Here is a 9,726-nt window from a genome sequence, read left to right as displayed (position 1 = left end):
TTAACTTGTGACACTTGTACAATCCAACACTTAATTACTTGCAAAATGTAACTGATTGCTTTTCACTAGAATGTTATATTTTTGAAAACTGAGGAAATACAATCAGAAATATTTAAAAAAGTAAATTGTATTTTTATAGAATATGTATGTAGGCCATTTAAATTTTTATAATTAAAGAATAACTAAACATTGAAAAACTGGATACTTTATCATAATAAGGTAAAATTGTGTCTAAATTTCCCAAAATGCAACTCAATTTACACAAAACTCCTATGTTTAAAAAAATAATCAATTTAGGAAAGTTGTGAGTGTGCATAAGATGGGATGGCATTGTCACACTGTTACAGTGCAGAAGGAGATATTCATATGAATTCAGAAATAATTGGAAATGCTTGAATCATACCACAGACCATTATTTACAAATGTATCTACTAAACATGATACCTATGTATATGTGTATGTATTTTATACATATGCATATTTCATACATATAAGAATCACATTAAAAATTTCATTATATTCTGTTCTTAGGATATAAGTAGTAGTTCTTTCGTTGATTAGAATCTACATTGATATATGACAGAATTTTCTATCTCATAATAATCTTTGAAATTCACTAATTTTTGTAATAGATGTCAAAGGCAATCAACAAATAATATTATCAAGAAAGACAAAAATATATGCAAAATACGGTAGGGCATTTTTTTCTTAACCACAATACCCTGCTAGCATGGGAGAATCAAGATAGATAATATTTATGTTGGCATTTTTTTTTGTTGCTGTTTGGTAGTACATTGTTTAGATTCCTTCAGTAATCCCTTTTTCCTCCCCAGACGGTACAAATTTGAAATCTGGTACTACTTTCAAGATCTATGATTTTATCAATGTGATTATACCCTTAATTAATATGGATTTCACATTTCATACCGTATGAGAAAGTATTTATCATTTGCTGTAGCTAAAAAAAAATCATCAGCTGGTGGCCAACATTGTGGAAATGAACCTATCATCACCCAACCTGCTGCTTCTCAGATGATAGCCACATACATTTCCATCACCAATTCTATATTCAAAGTCTTTCTGGCTATTCTAATTCTTTTGAAACTGCTTTCTCCAAAGTTACGCATGATCTTTTAGTTGCCAGATCCAATGGCCTTTTCTCGGTTCTCATTCTCCTTGACCTCTTTACAGCGTCTGACACTGTTGATCACTCTCTCTTCCTTGATACTATCTTCTCCCTAGGTTTTTGGGACGCTACCACTCTGTCCTACCTCTCTGACAGCTCCTACTCTATCTCCCTTCCTGGAGATTCCTCTAGATCATGCCCTTTAATTTTAGGTGTCCCTCAGGATTCTGTGCTGAGTTCTCTTTTCTTCTTACTACTTCATCGGTGATCTCATCAGTGCCCATAGGTTTAATTACCTTCTATGTGAATGATTCTCAGATCTACCTATCCTGCCCCAACTTCTCTGTTGACCTCCAATCTTACATCTCCACTTGCCTTTTAGACATCTCGAATTAGACTCCAGTGTGTTGTGTTCAGTTGTTTAAGTTGTGTCCAACTTTTTGTGATCACATTCGGGGTTTTCTCGGCAAAGATACTAGATTGGTTTGCCATTTCCTCCTCCAGCTCATTTTGTAAGTGAGGAAACTGAGGCAAACAGGGTTAAGTGACTTGCCCAGGGTCACACAACTTGTAAGGTTTGAGGCCAGATTTGAACTCAGGTCTTCCTGACTCTAGACTTAGTTCTCTACCCACCATACCACCTAGTTTCCCCTTAGCACATAGTTGGAACTTGATGAATACTTGCTACCAAGCTGCTCTCTCTGGGCAGTGGAAAGTAGACTAGATTTTGGTTGTGATATAGTTACATCTACCTCTATATTTATCTAGATCTGTCTATACAGGCATACAGATACACATATGCATAAATATAATATACATAATCAATTACATAAAGATGAATGATTGAATTAAGCATCTTCAACAAACCACAGTTTGGCCTAAGTATTTTTCTCTTTTTCTTCTAAAAGATGATTACAGAAAAGATCTCCATCTATTTAAAAAAATTTATTGATTTCCATTGTAATTTTTGAGGTATACCTGAAAGATCTGTGGCTAGATCACAAATCTCAGACATACATTTTTCTACTTTCAGCCCCTTTAAAAGCTTCTCTACAGTGTTACAAAGTACTAGAAAGGAAATGCTGGATTAGATTATCTACTGATCCCTTCTAATCATAAGAATCAGTGATTTTGTACATATCTATCATCTGGATGGATGGATCCCACTGCATACACAACTGATACAATATTGTGCGATGAAAAAATGAGATACAAGGGTAGGAGTTCCTAATTTTTTGCGTATGTGTCGTAGATCCCCTTAGTAGTTGGTGAAGCCTATGAAACACTTAGAATAGTGTTTGTAAATTAATAAAATGAAATACATCAGATTATAAAGAAAATCAAATATATTGAAACACAATGATCAAAATATCAAAACATTTTCTTTCGAGGGACTCCAGTTTAAGGAACTTTGTCTCAGGGGACTTGAAGAGTTCTTTTTTTAAAAAGACCTTCAAAATGTAAGTTGATTTTTTCATAAGAAGAATGAATTATTTGCAAATTTCCCCTTATCCTTAAACTACTCTTTCCAACATCATTGCCACACAAATAAAAAAGCATGTCTGTAAAGAAGTCCACCTAGACTACATATAAAGTAACATTCATCAGAATTTTTACAAATAATAAATTTTAATTATCAATCATCCCATCAATGAACGAGTACTGAGTGCCTGCTCTGACCTAAGCATTGGGACAGAAGTTATACTTTCTGGGTAGAAAAAAAAACAATTAAATAAATTCACTTTAGTCTATTGTTTAACTTTGGGAGATGGTATTTAAAATGTGCCATGTTATACCACTAGGGGGAGGCAGGATCCTTTTCCAAGTCCACATTTGCTTCCATTTAAAGGCTGTGATAAAAGCTGAAGACAATTCATTGTTCCATCAGATCGTCCAGTTGAGTATTGGTTGAACCTTGGAAGAAGTGATAGTTCCAGCTCTACCTGTTTATAAGGATATTTTATATCCTACTGTGATGAAGACTGACCTGGGAGCTGTGTGACTTTTGGAAGGTCCCTTACTGTCTCTGAGGTTGTTTCTTTATAAAAATGATCTACATAATCTTTAAGCTTCCTTTCAGCTTTGAATCCTATGGTTTGTATGAGTTTCTGCCTAAAGAAGCACCCTGCTCTTCCCCTGCATCAAAAATGCTGTGATTTCATGACTAAAAACCAAGGTGGGAGATAGGCAATGGGAGAGGGGAGAGGGAGAAAAGGAAGAGGAAGACAAAAAAAGAGGGAGAAAGACAGAGAAAGCAGAGAGGGAGAGAAAGAGATAAAAAGAAAGAGCAAGGAAAGGGGAGGAAGGAAGGAATAGAGAGAGAAAGAAAGAAAAAGAGAGAGAGAGGAGGGGGAGGGTGACAGAGACAGAGAGAGACACGCAGAGAAAGAGAAGTTCTCTCAATGTGAAGCTATCACTGAATGGTTGTAATGAGTTTTTAATGTTAAGATAATGAGAGATAATAAAAGAAATAATATTTGTATGAAGTCATTTGAAAAAAAAGGGCAGCTAAGTGGCCCAATGGATAGAGCCTTAGGCTGGGAATCAGGAAAACTCATCTTCCTAAGTTAGTTCAAATCTGGCCCCAGACACTACTAGCTGTGTGACCCTGGGCAAGTCACTTAATTTGCCTCAGTTTCCTCATTTATAAAATGAGCTGGAGAAGGAAATAGCAACTATTCCAGTATCTTTGTCAAGAAAATCCCAAATGGGATTATGAAGAGTCAAACATGACTGAACAAGAAAATTTAAAAAATGTTTATTGATGACATTTTGGAAAATCATAGCTGTATCCCAGTGTTGCCCCTGCTATCCCCTATACTTGCACTGAAACTTCCCTTAAAACAAAGAATAACAGTTACATAAAACCAATCACCAAAGCAGCCATATCTGATAGCAAGCATATAGAATTCTTTACTTCCATAGGCCTCTACCTTGCTACCAAGAGGAGGGGGAGGTGTGTTTCATCCAAATGGTTCTTCAGAAACTGAATTATTCGTTATGAGTAATTTGAGTTCAGCTGCCTTTTAAAAAGTGCTGTTTTTGTTTACATTATTGTAGTCATTTTGTGAATTGTGTTCTTGGTTATGCTTTCTTTATTCTGTATCACCCTATACCAGTCTTCCATGTTTCTCTAAATTCCTCATTGTCACATCTTCTTTCTTCAATTCCATTTATTTATTGTATTCATATCTTGAAGTCTTTGTTTTCTCTGCCCAGTTCTAGAATTCTCAACATTCGGTATTCTCAGTGTTTCAAACAATGTTTAGAAGACATTGATTCTGTTAAATATCCTTCTCCTTTTCTCCTCCCGCCCCCATATAATTAAGCTCACCTTTACAAGATAAGGTATTCTTGGTTATGCCAAGAATATGCCAAATCTTCTTTGTTTGGGGATATATCATATTTCAATATTTTATTTCCTTTTCATAGTTGATGTATGGTTCTGAATGTTTCTGACTGGAATTCCATGGCATATGATTTTTCTCTTCCTAGCTACTTGTAATATTTTTCTTTAATCTAGAAACTCAGTATTTGTAAATCAATTCCCACAAGTATTATGCCTGGTGTTTTGCTCTGTGATATAGGGATTCTATCAATCTGTATTTTTCCCTTGACTATCATACTTCTAGACAATTTCTTTTATGATTTTATGATTTCTTGGAATATTGTTTCTGGGTCTTTGGTTTTGACAAGCTCTTCTGGTAGTCTAATCATTTTTAGATTATCTCTCTGTATCCCTTCCCCCAGTTTTGTAGCAGCTATCTTACATAGTATTCTAAAATTTTCTTCCTTTAATTTTGCTCTTATATTTCTTGTTGTATTTTTGACTTTTTCGGTTATTTTCTCGCTAGCAAACCACTCCAATATCTTTGCCAAGAAAAACTGAAATGGGGTCACGAAGAGTCAGACATAGTCAATCAACAGAAATAGGAATGTCAGTTATTATATTATAGGAATGTCAAAATAGGAATGTCAGTTTATATTATAATTATACATAATACATGCATTCAATTTTAATTAGACTGAATTCACTACAGTTTTCTAATGCTTCAGGCAATCTGCATGGTTGTCCACAAACAGCATTATCTGGAGAACCTCACTATCTATAGAGAATCCTTTTCCCACTTGGGATCTCTGCTGGCCATCCTAAATAGCCATGGCAAATACCTTTGAAAGGAACTGTCTCCTTGTTTTATGGCTCACATGATACTAATAAAAAGGGCATCTTCAAGCAAACAAGTGCATCTGGTATCATACCTTTTAAGGAGTCATGTATAATTCTCATGGTCTCTCATGGTCTCGTGGTCTCATATGGTCTCCATATGTTGCTCAGGCTGGAAGTGTAGGGGCTACTCACAGGCCTAATCCCACTATTGATCAGCATGGGAACTTTGTCCTGCTCTGCTTGCAACATGACTGGTTTGCCACTCCTTAGGCAACCTGGTGCCCCCCTGATCCTGAGGAATCATCATATTAATGCCATATTTAGTTCAGACACCAGACTGAGCCCACTGCAGCTCAGAACTCTTGAGCTCAAAAGATTCTCCAGCTTTAGCCTCCTTGGTAGCAGGATTACAGGTATGTGCCACCATTCCATGTGCGAATTTGACCTATACATGGTAGAGACACTGCTGAAAAAGAACCTTAAAATGGAATTTCAAGGAGAGGGAGAGGGAGAAGGAGAGGGTGAGAGAGAGAGAGAGAGAGAGAGAGAGAGAGAGAGAGAGAGAGAGGGAGAAGGAGAGGGAGAGGGAGAAAGAGAGGATGAAGTGAATTACCCAACTGGCTGGTTCCCATTCAGACAGCTCAGACTCCTCACAGGTTGTATACATCCTTCATTTTTGAAGAGGACTAAGACATCAGGGAGATGATGACCTGACTTGCAGTTGACTTAGATTAGAGTGAGGGAGGGCTGTGCAAGGTCACCAGCCTCATTTTCTCCTCCAGAGCCATCTGGATCCAGTAACTAGATATTCATCAGCATGACTGGAGATGGCCCAGGATGCAGTGAGAGACTCTGGCCCTTTCAGGCTAAGGTCTTTTCAGGTTCTCACTTTCAGTGAGGTAACGTCCATTCAGTGAATAGGTCTCTTAGAGAAGTGAGTAAAAGCCTGGCCCCTTTAATTAAAAAAAAAATCAAAGTGGGAGGGGAAGACCCCTCAGGGTTGCTGGTGAAAAGAGAAACAGTTACTATTGACATTCACCCTGAGCCAGGAGGGCCAAAAATACAGCCATTAACTGGAGCTTGGGCAGGGACCTATTGTGGTCCAATCTGTGAGCTCCTGAGTGAAATCACTTTAAGGTTTGGTCTTTGAGAAAAGAACTCTCCTCTCCAAAGGAAGGTAGATTTTGATGGCTGGAAGCTGCCCAGTTAACTTGGGGTTTATTGGCCAGATAGATTCCTTCCTTCCTTCCTTCCTTCCTTCCTTCCTTCCTTCCTTCCTTCCTTCCTTCCTTCCTTACTTCCTTCCATCCTTCTTTCCAGCCTTCCTTCATTCCTTCCTTTCTTTTCTCTTTTCCTTTGGTAAAACGATCCTCCAATATTTTATGAATTTTGTAGTGGCTTTTATACTTTTAAACCTGAAATAGTTCCTTACATATCTTGGAAATAAGACTTTTATCAGAGAAATTTGCTCTAAATATTTTTCCTAGTTACCTGTTTCTTCTAGCTTCATTGGCTTTTTTGTTTTAAAGTTTTAATAACTTTAAAATTTTATGTAATTGTAATTGAATTGAAATTGTCTTCTCTGATCTTTTCTATTTTCTCTTTGGTCATGAGTTCTTCCCCTATCTGTAGACTTAAAATGGTAATTTCTTTCTTGTTACTCTAATTTGTTTATGATGTCATCCTTTATGTTTAAGATATGTATGCATGTTATTTATATTGGTTTAAAACATGAGATGTTGGTATAGATCTAGTTTTTGGCTTTCCCATTTCTTGAGAAGTTTTTTTGTTTGGAATAGTGAATTTTGAAAAAAATAGCTGGGATCTTTGAGTTTACCAAATGTCAAACTACTATTTGTTCATTTCTGTATGTTGTGTACCTAATCTGTTCTACTGATTGACTTCTTTAATTCTAAACCAGTATCACATCATTTCAATGATTACTGCTTTGTAATATCATTTGATATTCACTAGGTCCCCTACTTTCCTCACTTTGTTTCATTATTTCTCTTTAGGTTCTTGACCTTTTGATCCTCATGATGAATTTTATTATTATTTTTTTCTAATTCTATAAAGCAATCCTTTGGTAATTTAATTGGTATGGAATGCAATAAGTAAATTGATTTAGGTAGTATTGTAATTTTTATTATATTGTCTCAGCTTGCCCATAAGCAATTTGATTAATATTTCTCCAATTATTTAGATCTGTTTTTATTTGTGTAAAGAAAGCTTTGTAGCTCTGTTTATATAATTCCAGGGTGTGTTGCCAAGTAGACTCACAAGTATTTTATGCATTCTGGAGTTACTTTAAATGGAATTGCTCTTTCTATCTCTTTTTCTGATGGATTTTGTTGGTAATATACAGAAATGCTGGTGATGTAGGTGCATTTATTTTATATTTTTCAGCTTTGATGAAGTTATTCTTTTTTTTTCTTCCTTCCCTTGTGAACATGTATTGAAAGGGAATTTTAGTCAGACCATTCTCTACAGAGTTATGTAGTTAGAGTTGCATAGGGTATTGGATGACTAAATTATTTGTCCAGGGTCCCACAGTCAGTATGTAATAGAGGAGAGACTCTGGGTGCCTTAATTTCATCAGCGCTTACTGTGTGTATGTGTGTGTGAGTGTGTGCGTGTGTGTGTGTGTGTGTGTGTGTGTGTGTGTATGTGTGTTATCCTGAGACTAGCTATTATTTAAAGAGGGCTATAACAGCATAGAATTCAACTAATGGCACGTCAGAATTTGGAAATATTTAGTGAAATCTTTTTTCCAATCCAAAGTAGTGCCAAGATGCAATCTCCAACCCTCCAACCCCAGTTATATTGCCAAATGGGTACCAACAAACACTTGGTACATTATTAACATTTCCCTAAAATATGCATTTCTGTCCCATGTCGCTTTCCTTGACTGCTTCTTTAAGGGAGACAGTTCATGCTTTATACTTTCACTTGGTGCCCTGTATTTGTGCTTTCTCTTTCAACTTCAAAGGAATTCTGATTATGAGGAAATTTTGGAGGTATATTTTCCAAGTTATGATTTTTTTCTTGCTTTCTGGGATACCAATCTGATCATAGTTGATAACTGGATCATTTGATCCTTTCTTATAGTAAATTTGAAGAGTTTGGGGCAACTCATTAACCTAATCACAATGAAAGGTTACAGTGAGTGGGTAATTTACTCAGGAAGGTACCTTTGCCCATTTGTGAAAAAACAAAAACCCAGAGAACAATATGAGACCTGAGATGATCTGGCATGTCTCTTTTAAGTGGCTGCCAAGGCCTGAAAGGTTATCTCTTTTCCCACTTAATTAAATTCCTGCCTTAGAGATTTGTTTTGTAGTGGTAAGACACTGTTCCAGATATTGGCTTTAACCATATAAATGCTGCTACCAGGTATATACTGTGAGGAAATCATGGGTGAGAAGATACCAAGAAGGCACATAAGCGCTCAAGAATCAAATCAATTTGTTAAGCACAGGCATGTAACCACGTGTGTGGATGCAGACCTATGGGCACACAATCATGATGGTGGCTCTGGGTGTACCTTTGGCTTGTATCCCAACTGAGAGCCTCATCTCCAGGGAAGGAGGATTTTAGGAACAATCAGTGGAGTGGTCTGGACTGAGACTCCACCCCATCAGCCACAAAATGATCGGTAAAGTTTGCTAGCCTTATACTCTTGGATTAGATTAAGTTTACTAAGATAATAGTTTGCCTAACCTTTTATTTCCTAACCCTAAATATGGCTGATCAAGCCAGTTTGGGAACTTCTCGGTATATAGGGGAGTTAATCAGTGGTCAACCTTAGAGCCACTTCAGTCTGCTAGGGCCTAGCAATGGGTTAATTCTCACATATACATTATTGAAAATGGATTGTTAGTGATTAAAGGTTGAGTGGATTGTTAGGGGATGACCTACCAAACCCCATTTTAGTTCTCATTTCCATTTTTTATGTCCATACATGACACCTCAGCCCCTTACTGAAGGAAAAGTTTGTGTCAGTTGGTTTCATGAAGTATCTTCTTTTCCCCCGATTGCCACAAAAAGACTTTTATTGTTACTTTAACAGCCCAAGGAAGTACCTTCCTCTTCTTTATCTTGTCTTACAAGTTAGGATACATTCCTTTTCTATCAACTGTAATTAGTGATATACATGTTCTCCAAGAAGTATACCTTTCTTTTATTTTTCTCATTAGTTGAGTGAAACAAAGCAAAAAATGGCTGCTTGTTATGGAGCAGCTGATAGGAAAAATAAAAGAAAGGTGTACTTCTTGAAGAGCATGTATACCACTAATTATTGGTGATAGAGAGTTTATGTATATAAAATATTAGATTATGTATTATCTAATATGTACCATTCATTTATGTAAGAGTAACACATACATATCTATATGAATTATAAGAAGCACCTGTTTCCAACAATTGTTGATGG

This window comes from Trichosurus vulpecula, chromosome 2 (genome assembly GCF_011100635.1).
Source record: "Trichosurus vulpecula isolate mTriVul1 chromosome 2, mTriVul1.pri, whole genome shotgun sequence".
In the NCBI taxonomy this organism is placed as follows: domain Eukaryota; kingdom Metazoa; phylum Chordata; class Mammalia; order Diprotodontia; family Phalangeridae; genus Trichosurus; species Trichosurus vulpecula.
This window is presented reverse-complemented; position numbering follows the sequence as displayed.